Source organism: Bos grunniens, chromosome 7 (genome assembly GCF_055505025.1).
Source record: "Bos grunniens cultivar Pamir isolate PY7600 chromosome 7, Bosgru_T2T1.0, whole genome shotgun sequence".
NCBI lineage: Eukaryota > Metazoa > Chordata > Mammalia > Artiodactyla > Bovidae > Bos > Bos grunniens.
Window position 1 is genome coordinate 47,145,497 of NC_141171.1, and position 16,681 is coordinate 47,162,177.

The following is a 16,681-nucleotide window of genomic DNA, read 5'->3' on the forward strand; positions in this document are numbered from 1 at the left end:
AGCAGGAAGAATGAAAACCTGGCTTCCCTCCCTGCCCATGAAGCCCCAAGGGGAGAGATGAAGGGAGGTGATGGGGGACAGGAAAGGATGCTCCCATGTCCCCCTGGGAATTGACCTTCAAAGGACCAACAGGAGAAAGAGGGGAAGGCGTTCAAGCTGCTACACGTAGAAGGAGCCAGGCAGAAGTTAGCAGCCCTCAGAGCTTTCAGTCTGGGAACTGCCTGGACCTGCTCAGGAATGTGGGAGGGGGTTGGGCAGCCTGGAGCTGTTTCTGTGGCTTGCACCCACCCTGCCCCTCCCCTCCTCACAAGGCCAGGACACGCACCATTTCTGCAGCAACTTGGAGCTCAGGGGTGAGGAGGCTCTGTCTAGCCCAAAGCAGAGAGGGCTCCGGCCCATCCAGAAAGGAACCAAATTCTAAAGGGGCTCATAGATCTGTTAGATCAACAGTCCCCTCCTCCCCAAATCATTTGTTTTGAAAACTGCATGTAATCCATTTCATTCTTAAAGCTGGCTGAGCTTGCAAAATGCAGTAGCCCAACGTCACTGCAGCCCCTGCTTATTTTAGTAGCTGAGCTCCTTGATATGAGGTGGGGTCTTTCCCCAGTATCCCCACCCCAGGTGGATCCAGGTGACTCAGACTAATTTCTTAAGTCCAGAGTGGACTGAAGTGGACAGCTGCCTGGACACATGCACGGAAGGGGTTAGCATTGCCCACATGCCCTTCTGTTGCCAGAACACAGCCGAGTTGCTTTTTAAGCATCTGAAAGCCTTGGCTGATGTGGAATCACTGCCCAGGCCCTCTGTGAAAGGAGGATATGGATTTGGTGATGGGTCCAGGCCCTGTACTGAGTACCTCATAGACACACACACAGCCCCACTCAAATGTGGGTCCTCCGCCCCACTTCAGATGAGGCTCACAGAGATGAAGGAGCTTGCCCAGGTCCCAGCACTGGCCATGTTCACCCTGAAACCCAGGTGTGCCCAATTCCAGAGTCGAGCTCTACACCACCTGGCTGTCTAATTTCTGTCTACAGGTCACACTCCCCACGGCCTCTTCATGCCCCTCTCTCTACCCCAGTGAGGCAAGGAAGGTGGCGATTATATCCCCTTAGTAGAGAGGAGCCCAGATCCAGAGGGGCGGCATGTGCTGAGAACCCCACAGTTGGCCGCAGAACTGTCCCCAATGCTGAACTTCACTGTCCTTCCAGCTAAACCATGAGGCTCCTCCTGTGACCTGAGAGACTTATGTGACTGTCACTTATACACATTTACAAAGGAGGAAGGCGGCTGTAATGGGAATCAGTGTTCTGTGACGCCGGTATTTCCTCTTGCTGGTACTTAGTGACAGTAGGTTCCTCAGATGGTTTGATGCCCAGAGGAAGTTTCACAACACCTTTGGTACAGGCGTCCATCTGCCCTTGCACAACCCAGCTTCGGCACCATCTTGGTGGATCCTGCTTGCCTGATTGCCCCACAATCCATTGCACAGAGATGCCAGGGTGGGGCAAGAAGGGAAAAGAGGAAAACCGCCCTAGGAATCACTAGACTCATGCCAACAAAAGTGAGGAGTGGAAGGAATTGCCTGGTGGTCCAGTGCTTAGGAATCTGCATGCCAATGCAGGGGACATGGGTTTGATCCCTGGTCTAGGACGATTCCACATGCCTCAGAGCAACTCAGCTGGTGAGCTGCAACTTCTGAAGCCCGTGCGCCCAGAGCCTGTGCTCTGCAGCAAGAGAAGCCACCGCAATGAGGAGCCTGCACGCCACAATGAAGAGTGGCCTCTATTTGCTGCAACTGGAGAAAGCCTGCAAAAAAGCAACAAAGACAGCACAACCAAAAACAAATTAATTAATAAATAAAGTGTTTTTTTTTTTTTTCTAAAATGGGGAGTGAAGCAGGGGGTATAGGTATGGAACAAGGCTGCTTTGTTTTCCTGGAGGTGGGAGAAGTGGACACCTCCAGTTGGAATCAGAAGGCCTGGGTTCTGGCTCCACCTCTGACCCTGACCCACATCCTTTTCACATTCTTGAGCATATTGGGGTACAAATGCCACCCTGATGAAGGGGTGCTCTTAGGAGCAGGTAGTAGAGGGGGACCTGGCCAGAAGGTTCTGAGCTCCAGTTCCCATTTCAGCCAGCTCCATCTGATTCAATTCACCTCTGTCTGATTATACAAGGGGGCCCAACCTAAGATTATTCTCCAGAGGATTCCACAACTAAAGCTGGTTGAAAGTTCCCAGCTAGATGGTCTGAGAACTGCACAATAGCAGCAGACCTCTGCTCTCCAAAACCGAGTGTAAGAGCCAGGAGAAATAAGAAGTAGGGATAATTCCTGCAGGAGGAGGAGACTCGTCAAGGGAGTGTGGGTCAGAGAAAGGGAGAAGAGGTGGAAAAGAACCGTGTGTCCACAGAGGCTGCTGACAGCTTTGCTCACTGACTGGACTGATGCCAAAGCTCTGGGATGATAACCTGGACTCAGCCCAAGGAAGATGTAGCTGTGATGCCCTGGAATTCCTCTCTGATTATTATAATAAGATGTGCTCTGGTGATGGCATGTTGCTGAAAACCAGAAAGGACCAGCAGGGAGGGCCTGCAGCCCAGGTGTGTGGGGCTTCTCCCAGCCTGGGCAGAGTTCAGTCTTCATCCTACAGGTTCCAGGTACCACGCTGGAGGGAAGTGGTACTGTGTGGTTTTGCCTTGGTTGTGAACAATTTCAGAAGACCCAGAGCAGAGCAAAAGTTGAAAATCAATTCTCCTCTCTTCCGAATCTCTGTGTGAGCATGTTAATTGAGCGGGCAGGGGTCAGGAGTCTGTATTTCTCTTTTAACTTTCTAACATTTCTCATTCACTTTTGCTTGACTTGAAGACAGCACTGTGTCGGGCTGTCTGTTGCCCCAGCCACCTGAAGTTCCATGCTGCCTGTCCCCAAGCTTCTCATGCTATTAATAGCAGTTGGTACCTTCTGGGCAGTTTGACCTTGTCAACCAGCTGTCTGAGGAATCCATCAGTGGTGTGTGAGCCCCGAGGGAATTTTATTTCCTTCCTCTTTCCAGGCACTGGGTTGCTCCTCCACATCATTCATTATGGCAGGCAGTCAGGAACATGGCGTGGATTTGCATCGCCGTGTCATTTACAAGGACATGTGGTCTTGGACCTTGGGCGAGTTACTTGTTTCTTCAGAGACTCAGTTCTGTCCCCTGGAGAGATACATTGAAGTTTATGGACTCTGCTTGGGAGAGGCCACAGGAGCCCAGAGCCTGAGCCCCATCGTGGCTCAGCCGAGGGCAAGGCTGGCATTCTAGGGCACCTTGCGAGATCCTCGACTGTCAGGACAATGATGGGGGCTCACTGCTGTTATCCAAGTGTGAGTGATTATTACAGGTCCTGCATCTCTCCACCGGCTGCCCATGCCACAGGGGTCACCCCAGACAGGGCCTGATGTCTAAAGTGCCCCCTTTGGTCACTACACAATATCTGCTTTTCTTCCAAGAAGCCTGCATGGCTGGGTATCTTCTGGCTGATGAAGCGGCCAGCCCTGTGGGCTCGACCTGAGGGTTCAGAGTTTCTTGATTCACAGGCTCCTTGAAGGCTTCTGTTGTCATGGTCTGGCTCCCCCCAAACTTTCCCTTTGCCCTATGTTTCTTTACCCATTATGCCAAAAGGTTTGATGACAAAGCCCAGCAATGCTTTTTCACTGGCCAGTCAATTGGCTATGCTTTCAGCTTCTGTAAATTTGCAAAAATCCCTCTTCAATAGGTCCTGTTGGGTCTGGAGTCATTTTGACTGGTAGCAAATGGGAAAGACATACTATCAGAGAAAGAAGAGAATGAACGAGGGGGACAGCTCTAGGGGGTGCCAGGGGCCCCCAAGCAACACCCACTCCCTTATGATCCTCCCCTCTGCTTTTTTTAACTTAAAAAATGGCATAAATTACAATATAACAACCGTAACAAAAATGTTGCTTTAATCACTCCTAATCCCATCAGTCAGGCAAATCAACTGGTTTTAATTTTCGCTTCCAGAGTTTGTCTGTAAGCAGACGTTTTTCTAAACAGATGTAATTGGAACACGGTTTTGCATTCTGTGTTCCCCCTTCTCTGCTAAGCCTGGCCTCACATTGCTACAATCTTCCTAGGTATCGTTTCTAATGGTGCACTTCATTGTGGCCTCTGGAATTCACTTACCACCCCCGTAAATAGCTATCACATCATTACTTATAAGAGCTAAAATTAGCTGGGAAACAAGTATCTGGGTTATTCTATAATTTCCCAGTGTTATTGAATTCTAGAAGTATCTGGCCTTAACATGCTTCTCTGGGAAGGCATGCCACTGTTCCCAGCCTGGAGCTGTTCTCCATGCCTCCTGTGTAAGTAATACATTTTATATTTTCAGAGGAGGCTCCAGCCCAACCCCTTTGTCTGTCAAGAGCACAACCAGAGGTTGTGACTTTTTTGAGTATGAATTTACCTTCTTCACCATTTCCTCCTCCATCATCAGCAGCACCACCTTACTAAGAGGTGCCATTTGTTGAGCTTTTACCCTGTGCCAGGCACTGTCTTTTTCATCATTATTTTGTTTCACCCCATCACTTACTACAGTCTACCCTGTCACGGATGAGCACAGTGAAGCTCAGGACGCTGAAGTGGCTTGTGTGAAGTCTAGTAGCTCTCGAGAGTGAGAGGCCTCGTCCAGCTCCCAAACCCCACCCTGGGAGGCATCCCTCTAAGGTGACCGAACCTTTGCACCATCTAGCTCCTCACGCAAGGGCCTTTCGTCCAGGGCAGACTTTGTTAAGGGCTCCCAAGGTGGGCTTCTGGGCCCAGGGAGCCTACTGTCTTAGTCCTTCTGGCTGCTGTAACAGAATACCACAGACTTGGAGCTTCTAAACAACAGAAACTTATTTCTCACAGTTGCAGAGGCTGGGAGGTCCGTGATCACAGCACTGGCAGATTCAGGGTCTGGGGAGGGCCTACTTTGCTGTAAACCTCACATAGCAGGAAGGCAAGGGAACTGTCTGGGTCCCATTATAAGGACACTAACTCCATGCTGAGAGCTCCACCCTTATGACCTCATCACCTCCCCACCTCCTAGAGTTGCTTTGGGCATTAGGTTTTGACATATGAATTTTAGGGCCACAAACATTGAATCCATAGAATGCACTTACTACAATGAACCTTTCTCTTGAGGTTTGAAAAGCAGAACTTTTCCCACCCCACAGGAACCCTGGGCAGAATGGAGAGCCTGTTGAAGATGGGAGTCCAGCGGCCATGTTTCCTTTACAGAAATCGAGGCCCAGAGATGCCAAGAGATGGAAAGTGCCTGGCCCAAAATTGTGGGGTGGGTCATTGGCACAACACCCACCCCACAGGAGCTGGGTCTCCTGACCCTGTCCTCCTCACTGGGAAGTGGTTTCAACACACTCCATCTAAACCTGAAGAAGAGGCCTTAGAATACTCTAACATCTCTGTTCTTAGAGCATGCTGATGCTGTCACATAGACCATGCAGGACAGGAACAGGAGAGAAGGCAGTCACTGAACCCAGCCTGCTGGCAAACAGCATCGACTCAGAGACTTCAGAAAAGCAACCCTGACTTGGCTTGTCAGACTCATTACAAAACTTCCTACCAAAGGGATTGCTGAAAAGATGGGGGCTCTTTGCTCTTTTGAGTTTCCCATAGGCAGCCAAACCCCTGAGAGGAACCTTTACTATGACCACAGCTTTTCCTGGGTAGAATTAAAGCTGCTACAGGAAGACACAGCTTCATTCACTGATTCTTTCACCAAGTCTTTGTGGAGACTTTCTGTGCCAGGTAATGGAATAATGGGGGAATAAGACCAGCTTCCTGTCCTTATGGAACATCCTATTTGGTGGGGATAACAAACTAGGACACAAGACACTTCCTGAAGATCCATGCTTAGAGGGAGGAGGGAGGCGTGATGGGGACAGTGGGTGGAGGTGGGGCAGGAAACCAATTTGGAGGGAGTGGTCTGGGGTGGACGGCCCTTCTGGGGAAGAGGCACGTGTGCTGAGACCCAACAGAAGCAGCTCAGAACTGGGGGCCGAGCACTCAGGCCTTAAGGTGGGAAACAGAAAGAAGAGCAACACGACAGGATGAGATGCTATTTTAGGTTCAGTGTTACTGCTGTTTCGGGCAAAGAGAGAGAGCCGCTGGGGTTCCTGGCCTGCCTCACCTTCTTTACTCACCCACCTGTATTCCTCCTTGGTGTCTGTGCATCACTCCCATCGTCACCTGTGTGCACGCTCCAGGGAGCAGCGTGTGGCCAGACGCTAGTGCCTGCAGACAGTAGCCCTTCGAGGTGCAGTGCTCCCTTCAGATTCTCCGTTCCCTCAACCTGATGGCTTGTGTACATCTCAGAGAGCTGCCTCCTCATTGGAGGCCGTTAACAGATTGAAACAGCTTTTCTTGGATTTTGTAGAGTAATAAGTCATGTTATGTTTACCTTTCGGAGAAGGCAATGGCACCCTACTCCAGTACTCTTGCCTGGAAAATCCCATGGATGGAGGAGCCTGGTAGGCTGCAGTCCATGGGGTCGCAAAGAGTCGGACACGACTGAACGACTTCGCTTTCACTTTTCACTTTCATGCATTGGAGAAGGAAATGGCAACCCACTCCAATGTTCTTGCCTGGAGAATCCCAGGGACGGGGGAGCCTGATGGGCTACCATCCATGGGGTCACACAGAGTCGGACACGACTGAACGACTTAGCTTTCACTTTTCACTTTCATGCATTGGAGAAGGAAATGGCAACCCACTCCAGTGTTCTTGCCTGGAGAATCCCAGGGACGGGGGAGCCTGATGGGCTACCGTCCATGGGGTCACACAGAGTCGGACACGACTGAAGTGACTTAGCATAGCATAGCATGTTTACCTTTTGGTTCCTAAGTGCTGGGGTTTGCAGAAAGACCACCTGTGGTTATTTAATTGCAGAAAGCTGCTCTTATTAAGGACTTGTAGCTCAACAGCCATTAGTTCTGAGACAGTCCTGACCAGGCCCTGCCTACCCATTTGCTGGTTCCTCATGGGTGTGAACCGACTCCCAGATCTCAGTGCCTGTGGGCAGGGCCCATCCAGGTATGCACTGCACTGAGGCTGTGCTGCTGAGGTCTGGGCCTGGCTCAGCACTGACTGAGGAGAGGCCCTGCCAGCCCGTCTCCTCCCATCCTGAGGATGCAGACAGGGCAGGGGATTGTTAGGGGATCCTTCCCCTTCCCACGGCCCTGACTCTGGCTGCCACTTCGACAGTGAGGCACTCCTGGGTATAGACAACACACTCGATCTGTGTCCCCTGCAGGATGCAAGGCCTTTAATGAAGACTGCAGTACACGGGCCCATGTCTGCTGATTTTCTGCCTCATCTACTTCTTATTCTAATTAAACCTTTTATTTCAGGATCATTGTAGATGTACATGCAATTGTGAGCAATAGTATAGAGAAATCCTGAGTACTGTTTATTCAGCTTCCTCCAACGGTAATGTCTTGCAAATAATGGTGTTAAACATCTTTTCGTGTGTGTTTTGCCCATCTGCATATCCTTTTTGGTGAAATATCTTTCCCTGTCTTTTGTCCATTTTCTGATTGGATTGTTTGGGTTTTTTAACTGGTCCATTTTGTTATTTGTTTACCTGCAGGGATAATAGTCCTTTGTCAGATAGGCAGTTTGCAAATATTTTCTCTCACTCTATAGCTTTCTTTTTCATTCTCTTAGCAAGGTGTTTTTCAGAGCAAGAGTTCTTAATTTTGATGAGGTCCAATTTATCAATTTATGGAACAATTTTTGTTGTTACATCTATGAAATCTTACTTGGCCTTGAAGACTTGTTTTGTTCTAAAAGTTTTATAGTTTTAAATTTATATCTGTGATACACTTTGAGTTAATTTTCAAAATACAATGTGAGACTTAGGTTGAAGTTCCTTTTTGTAACCCACAGATGTCCAATTGGTCCATCACCATTTGTTGAAAGGCTATCCCCTCTAATGATTTGCTTTTGCACTTTTGTCAGAAGTCAGCTGGGCATGTATGTGCTGTGCTTAGTCGCCCAGTCATGTCTGACTCTTTGCAACCCCATAGGCATGTACATGTGGGCCTATTTCTGGGTTCTTTTCTGTTTCACTGATCTATGTGTGTCTCCACCAACACTGCACTATCTTGGTTGCTGTAGTATTAATACATAGTAAATCTTAAAATCAGGTAGAGTGATTTTTCTCATTTTATTCTTTTTCAAAAATTATTTTAGCTATTCTAGTTCCTTTGTCTTTCCTTATAAATTTTTAAATAATCTTGCCTGTATCTTTAAATAATCTTGCTGAAGTTTTGATAGAAATTTTGAGTTGTCTTTTTACAAATAACTTTTGTGTAGCTAGCACATATTTTGTGTATTATTTTTAGTAGGACTGAAATTTTTAAATTAGCAAAAATGAGAGATGATAACATATACAAGTACACCAAAACATACGTATTCTGCATAATCTATTTCATAACCAAGCTGTCTTTCAGTTAATATATTATGACTCTTTTTCCATAGCAATGAACACATTTCTATGTTATAATTTTAAACTAATTCATAATATTTACCTGTGTGGATATAATATCCTTTATCTGACCAATCTCCCATTGTTCAGGTCAAATATTTGGTCAAATTTTTAGGGACTTTTTAAATTTTATTTTTCATAGAACTTATTTTGTTATAAACAACACTGTGATAAGTACCTTCAAGCCATATCTCTGAAAATATCTTCCAATTATTTTCTTAGGAAAAACTTTTTGAGTAAATAGCTGTTATCTTCTAGACTCATGTTTTCCTGAACTTAGATGGAGATCCAGTTCCCAGAACTGAAGATAATGTTTGTTTATTTGCTTGAAAGAGGGTTGAGCATCAACCATTTTTACCTCTGGCTTGCCTTCCATCCCCGTTTATCCTCTTGGAATGCCTCCCCCCCAATCTCAGACTTGGATTGCAGGGGGGAACAGATGAGAGATCCAAGTTCTCCACAACTCTCTGCTCTTAATATCTTCTCTGAGGCTCTTGCTGTAGTTCAGAGCTCTGTGTCCTATTTCTAACCCCAGATGTAAACCAGATGGGAAAACGGATCCTGTGCCTTCCTCTTAGATTTCCCCCACACCCCTGCATCTGCCCAGTGAGTCTCTAAAGGTGGTTCTGCCTTTCTGGAAAAAGGTGCACAGGGACTCATGGGCCCCCCTTCCACCTCCATTGTCACTTATAAGCCTCTCCCCCCAACCCAGAGTAGCCTGTGACTGTTTTCAGAAAATTCTTTATGGGCTTCAAAGAGTAATAGGATAGTTTTCTGGGATGCTTGTTAAAATTCTTGAATATATTTAAGGGATTTACATTTTCAAAGAGAGAATGTTTTCTGTTTGATGTTGAGAAGTTTCTTTTTTTTTTCTTTCCTGTGAATTTAAATAATTTGCTTGACTTTCTAGTGGAAAGACCACAGAGTTCTTACATTCTGGATATGGCATTTGTTAGACTCTTTAATGATTGACTGTGGGGAATGTGTGTGTGTATAAATGATTTTGAAATATGTTTTCAAACCAGTGGCCATCTGTAAGTTGTCAGCTTTAAAATAAAAAAAGATGTCTTGCATGAATAGAAGTTTCATTTCTTTGAAAGAAATAGTCACACACAAAAAAATCAGAAATAATAGTTTAAAATGATCTTTAATGATGACCCAAAATGTGCCTTCCAGAAGAAATGGAATCAGTCTTCCCCCTTGTGGATAACAAGGAAAGTACCTATTTTCCCCACTGAAAGTTACATTGAAAGAGTTCTGAGGAAACTGTAGGGCATACGATTTTTCTTCCTTCTCATTTAAAAGTAATAGTCAGTACATTTTATGTAAAATTTGTGTTGAAGTAATAGAATATCTCCATAATAGCTGATTGGCTTTATGACTGGTATTTTAAAATACACACACAAAATAAGTACAAAGGTTAATGTCAGATTATATGTATAATTTACACAATATTCCTTCCTATCTATCTGTTGGAGAAGGCGATGGCACCCCACTCCAGTACTCTTGCCTGGAAAATCCCATGGACAGAGGAGCCTGGTAGGCTGCAGTCCATGGGGTCACTAAGAGTCGGATGCAACTGAGTGACTTCACTTTCAATTTCATTTTCATGCATTGGAGGAGAAAATGGCAACCCACTCCAGTGTTCTTGCCTGGAGAATCCCAGGGATGGGGGAGCCTGGTGGGCTGCCGTCTATGGGGTTGCACAGATCTATCTGTCACTTTAGAGATTCCTGACCCATGTCCTCAGAGCCCTGGCAGCCCTGTGGGAGAGGTCACTCTTCATGTCCCCATCTAGGTCCTGTGAGCTGAGAGGTTTGGGGTACTCTGAGAAGTTGTGGACAAGGAGCCTGGGTACCCATGGGAGAGGTAACAGTAATAATTACTGTCATCTGGTAGGGAGGTTACTGTGTTCCAGGCATTCTTCTTATCATTTATGACTATTCTCTACATTAATTCTTGTCACAAGCTTAGGCTGCTATTATTCCCACTTCACAGCTGAGAACTCTGAGACTCAGAGAGGGCTAGTGGCAAAGTCCCTGCAGAGGACAGGGGAGCACAGGAGCGGCTCTGGGAATCCAGGGAGGCAGGAGGCCGTTCTATCTGTGCACAGTCTGTGAAAGGGGGACAGAAGAGGGATGAAGACCTGTTATGAGCCCAATTGTATCCCCCTAAATTCACATGTTACAGCCTAACATCTAGTACCTTCAAATGTAATTTGGAGATAAGTTCTTTTTTTTAATTTAAATTTATTTTTAATTGGAAGATAATTATTTTACAATATTGTGTTGGTTTCTGCCATATATCAACATGAATCTGTCATAGAGTCTTTAAAGAGACAGTGAAGGCAGAACGAGACCATTAGGAGGGGCCCTAATCCATGATGTCCTTATGTGTATGCGTGCTCAGTCATGTCTGACTCTTTGTGACCCCATGGACTGTAGCCCACCAGGCTCCTCTGTCCATGGAATTCTCCAGGCGAAAATACTGGAGTGGGTAGCTATTTCCTTTTCCAGGACATCTTCCTGACCCAGGGGTCAAACCCGCGTCTCCTGAATTGGCAGATTCTTTACCATTGGAAGCCTGTAGAGGCACATGATGGTGTCCTTATGAGAAGAGGGGACTAGGACATGGACATGCGCGTGGGGCGACACAGAGAGAAGGGACCCATCCGTAAGGGGAGGAGCAGGGCCTCAAAAGAAATCAGCCCTGCCTGCACCTGGACCTCAGACTTCCGGCCTCCAGGACTGCGAGAAAATAAATTTGAGTGTTTACATCACCCAGTCTGTGGGATTGTATTCTGGCAGCCCTAGCAGATTAATACAGCCTCTGGGGTCACCTAGGAGGTTTCTTGGAGGAAGGCTGCTGGCTTGCTCGGGTGGGAGTAGAGCTGCCATGAGACAGCGACACAGAGGGCAGCGTGCCACGTCTGTTAGGGGCGTCGCAAGTTCAGTTTCCCAGGGGGCACTTGGTTAGTGGAGAGAGGAGCTAGATGGTGAAGGGCCTAGAATGCCAAGTCAAAGAATTTGGATTTGGTTTCCTAAGCAAGAGGGAGCCATCCAAGGTATTTCAGCAAAAACAGTGATAGGATAAAATCAGAATTTTAGCAAGAGAGGTCTGGGAGCCGGTTGGGTTGGCAGGGGAGTATCTGAAGGTTGGGACCAGCTGAAAGAGGGTGCAGTTGTCTGGGTGAGAATTTTAAGGGTCTAAGTGAGCATGACTGGGAAACAGGTCAGAAGTAGATCCCCAGAAGGAACAGTTCATGGGTGACATGGCAGCCACACAGTAGGGCTCCACGTGGCACTGTCTGAGGCAAGAGGTGTAGGGGGAGGCAAGGGTCAGAGAAAGAGGAGGGCTTGGGTAAGAGCTATAGCGCCCCTAGTGGTACCTGTCCGTTACTGTGACTGGTGTGTATAAAAGTCTTTGTTTTTTTTTTGTTGTTTTTTAATTTTTTTTTATTTTTAAACTTTACAATATTGTATTAGTTTTGCCAAATATCGAAATGAATCCGCCACAGGTATACCCGCGTTCCCCATCCTGAACCCTCCTCCCTCCTCCCTCCCCAACCCTCCCTCTGGGTCGTCCCAGTGCACCAGCCCCAAGCATCCAGTACCGTGCATCGAACCTGGACTGGCGACTCATTTCATACATGATCTTTGATTTGACACTGAGCCATGTTAGCGTCTTGAGATCAGCCAGGTGAGAGTGTTTATACCAAGGAACCATCAGAGCTTGGTCGTGTTGTTTGTTTTTGAGAGCTGGTTTACTAGAACACCACTGAGCAAAAGGGATTTTAGGGGGATAATTAAACTGTTCTCTATTTTTTATTGACATATAGGAGATGTACAATGTTGTGCTAGTTTCAGGAGTACAGCACAGTGGTTCAGTTATACATATACACGTATACATATTTTTTAAAATTCTTTTTCCTTATAGGTTATTACAAAATATTGAGTATTTTGTAATGTTGCCTGTGCTATACTGTAGGTCCTTGTTGGTTACCTATTTTATATATAGTAAAGTGTGTATGTTAATCCCAAACTCCTAATTTATCCTTCTCTACCCTCCTTTCCCCTTTGGTAAGCATAAGTTGGTTTTTCTATGTCTGTGGGTCTATTTCTGTCTTCTAAATAAGTTCATCTGTATCTTTCTCTTTTTTAGGTCCCACATATTAGCAATATTATATATTTGTCTTTGCCTGGTTTACTTCACTTCTATGGTAATCTCTAAGTTCATCTTGTTGCTGCAAATGGCATTATTTCCTTCTTTTTCATGGCTGAGTAATATTCTATTGTATTTATGTACATCTTCTTTATCTATTCATCTGTTGATGGACATTTAGGTTGCTTCCATGTCTTGGCTATTATAAATAGTGCTTCAATGAACATTGGGGTGCATGTATCTTTTTGAATTGTAGTTTTCTCTGTATATATATGTCCAGGAGTGGGATTGCTGGATCATGTGATAACTCTATTTTTAGTTTTTTAAGGAACCTCTATACTGTTCTTCCTAGTGGTGATACCAATTTGCATTCCCATCAACAACATAGGAGGTTTAATGGTTCTATAGTTTGATTAAGGTCAGATTACATGTTGGTGTGTGTTTGTCAAAATTTGTAGATCTGTACACTCAATAGGGTACATTTTATTAACTAAAAGAGAGAGAGAGATAACTTAAAATATTTATAAATTAACATAAATTTATATGAAAATGCAAAGGACATACCATATGTTGATTTTTATATTTTAAAACTGTAAAATATTTTTTTTCAAGACTAAAGCTGACAGACCCCCATAGCTTATTTCAAGGCATATAATGAATTTATAGCAGTGGTTCACAACTGAAGACTATTTCCCCCCTCCCCAGGGACACTTGGCAATGTCTGTGGACATTTTTGGTTGTCACAACTCAGGAGGGATGGGCGCTACAGGTATCTAGAGAGTGGTGAAGTCATGAAGTCACTCAGTCGTGTCCGACTCTTCATGACCGCATGGACTGTAGCCCACAAGTCTCCTCCATCCATGGAATTTTCTAGGCAAGAGTACTGGAGTGGGTTGCCACTTCCTTCTCCAGGGGAATCTTCCCAACCCAGGGATCGAACCCAGGTCTCCCGCATTGCAGGCAGACGCTTTACTGTCTGAGCCACCAGGGAATCTAGAGAGTAGATGCCGTTAAACATCCTACAGTGCACAGAAGAACCCCCACAACAAAGAATCATCTGGCTCAAAATGTCAGTAGTGCCAGGATCTAGAAACTCTGATCACAGTAGTCGAGGCAGTGTGGTATGTATGGATCAACAAAACAGAACAGAGAGTCTAGGAAGTATGGACCTACTCATCTATGATTCATTTCTCACAAAGATGCTAAAGTATTTCAATGAGGGAAAGGAAAGTCTTTTCAACCAGTAGTGTTGTCATAATGAATATCCAAATGGAAAAATAAATCTTGATTCCTATCTCAAATCATATCCATTAACTCAAAAGAATCACAGACCTAATATAAAAGCTAAGGCTATAGAGCTTCCAGAAGATAACACAGAAATATATATTCACAGACTTGGGGTGGGCAGAGATTTCTAAGGATACCAAAAGCACAAATGAAAAAAAAATGTATTTCATCAAATTTTAAAATTTCTGTCCCCTAGAAAGATGTTGTTAAGAAAATGAAAAGGTGAGGCACAGCTTGGTAGAAAATATTCACAATTCCTATTTCTGACAAAAGACTTGCATCCAGCACGTATAAAAGCCCTTACAACATAACAGTAAGACAACCTTACAAAAATATATATATTTTGAAAAGGGGGTTTGTGTGCCTGCATAATAGCATAAGCTTACTATCGTTCATTCCTCCCATTGACTGTAATTCAAGATTCTGAACAAGGTACAAAAACCAACTACCTAAGAACTCTAAAAAGTAGAAACAGATTGTGAGAAGAGTCAAAACTTGGACAAGTGATCCATGCAGGGATGGTTTTACCACGTTCTTTTCTCTGTGTGTTTGTCTGTCTGCTTTACATAGAGGGCCAGCTACAGTAGCAAAAGCCGCAGTGGCAGGAGGTGGACCCTGGAAGGACAGAGAACATGGAGGAAATCTAGGAGGAGAGAGGGCCAGAAAAGAGGTCCTTTTTAAAAAAAATAAAATAATAATTTTAATTAGAATATCGCTGCTTTACAATGTTGTGTTAGTTTCTTGCTGTACAGCAAAGTGAATCAGTCATACGTATACACGTAGCCCCTCTTTTCTGGATTTCCTTCCCATTTAGGGCACCAGAGAGCACTGAGTAGAGTGCCCTGTGCTCTATAGCAGGTCCTCATTGGTTGTCTGTTTTATATATAGTAGTGTATTTAGTGTTAAGTCTTGACCTAACCCCTGAGCTACACATGAGTGGGACAGACCCAAAGCAGCACAGCCAAGCTTTGGGGCCAAACTCAGGTTTAAACCAGGTACATGAAAACTTTTTAAGATGAGTTTTATGCTTTCAGGGACCCATCTTTTTAGCCTGTTCACTAAATAATGTAAGCACAGGACAGACCCAAACCACCACTGCAAGACAACAAAGGCTTAGAAAACTGAACTCAGATTTGAACCACTGCATACAGAAGGTAAGACAGAACTTGCAGCTTGAACCTGAATTGATTGCCTTCTAAAACAAAAGCATCAGCCGTCTCCAGAAGATTCTATACAGGACCCAAATCTACAACATAATATTCATAACGTCCAGGACATTTCAAAATTACCTAGCATATAAAGAACCAGAAAAATGTGGCCAGTTCTCAAGGGAAAACAGATGCTAGTTCCAAGGTAACCCAGGTGGCAGTAGTGGTAAAGAAACTGCCCGCCACTGCAGGAGACATAAGAGACGTGGGTTCAATCCCTGGGTCAGGAAGATCCCCTCAGAAGGGCATGCCAACTCCGGTATTCTTGCCTGAAGAATCCCATGGACAGAGGAGCCTGGCGGGCTTCAGTCGATAGGGTCGCAGAATTGGACATGACTGAAGCAACTTAGGAATCAAGGTAACCCATGTGTTGGAATTATCAAAGACTTCAAAAGATGTGATAACTGTGTTCCAGCAGGTTAAAAAAATATTGGAAATGATTAAAAGGATAGAAGTTCTCAACAGAGAAATAAAACTATAAAAAAGAACCAGATGGAAATGTTAGAACGGAAAAATTCAAAATCTGAAATTAAAAAGTTCACTGGATGATTTCAGTAGCAGATTGGTGATGGCAAGAGGAAAAACCTGTAAACTTGGAGAAATCAATAGAAACTAAACAATCTGAGGAACAGAGAAAAAAATAAACTTAGAAAAAATGAACAGAACTCCAGGGATCTGTGGGAAAACGTATTTTTAAAAAATAACATGTGTGTTATTGGAGTCCCAGAAGGAGAGGAGAAGCAAGCTGGAAAGAAAATATTTAACAAATATTTGGCCTAAAGCTTCCCAAATTTGGTGAAAGAAACTGACATATTCAAGAGGCTCTACCAATTCCCAAAAGGATAAACTATGAAAAATAATCTATTGTGACAGAGAGCAAGTCAGTTGCCTGGGGATGGACCTGAGGGAGGGACAGAACAGAAGTGCAGGAGGAAATTTGGGGGGATGATAAAAGTATTTGTTAACCTGATTGTGGTGATGGTTTCTCAAGTGTGGATATAAGTGAAAACTTATCAAATTGTACACTTTGAATAGATTCAGTTTACATTAATTTTTTTTTTTTTTTTGCCATGCTGAACTTGTGGGATCTTAGTTTCCTGACCAGGGATCAAATCTGGGTCCCTGGCACTGAAAGCCCATGTCCTAACCACTGGACTGCCAGGGAAGTCCCACCAGGACTTTAACAATAACAATAGAGTTGTTAGAGTTGGCAAAAGATTTGGACAGAGATGAAGATAACATAAATGGACAACATGCCCGTGTTTGTTGTTCAGTCTCCAGGTCGGGTCTGACTCTTCAACCCTGTGAACTGCAGCACACCAGACCTCCCTGTCCCTCACCATCACCTGGAGTTTGCCCAAGTTCATGTCCATTGAATCAGTGATGCCATCCAACCATTTCATCCTCTCTTGCCCTCTTCTCCTGCCTTCAATCTTTCCCAGCATTAGGAAAAGACCATGCACATGAAAAGA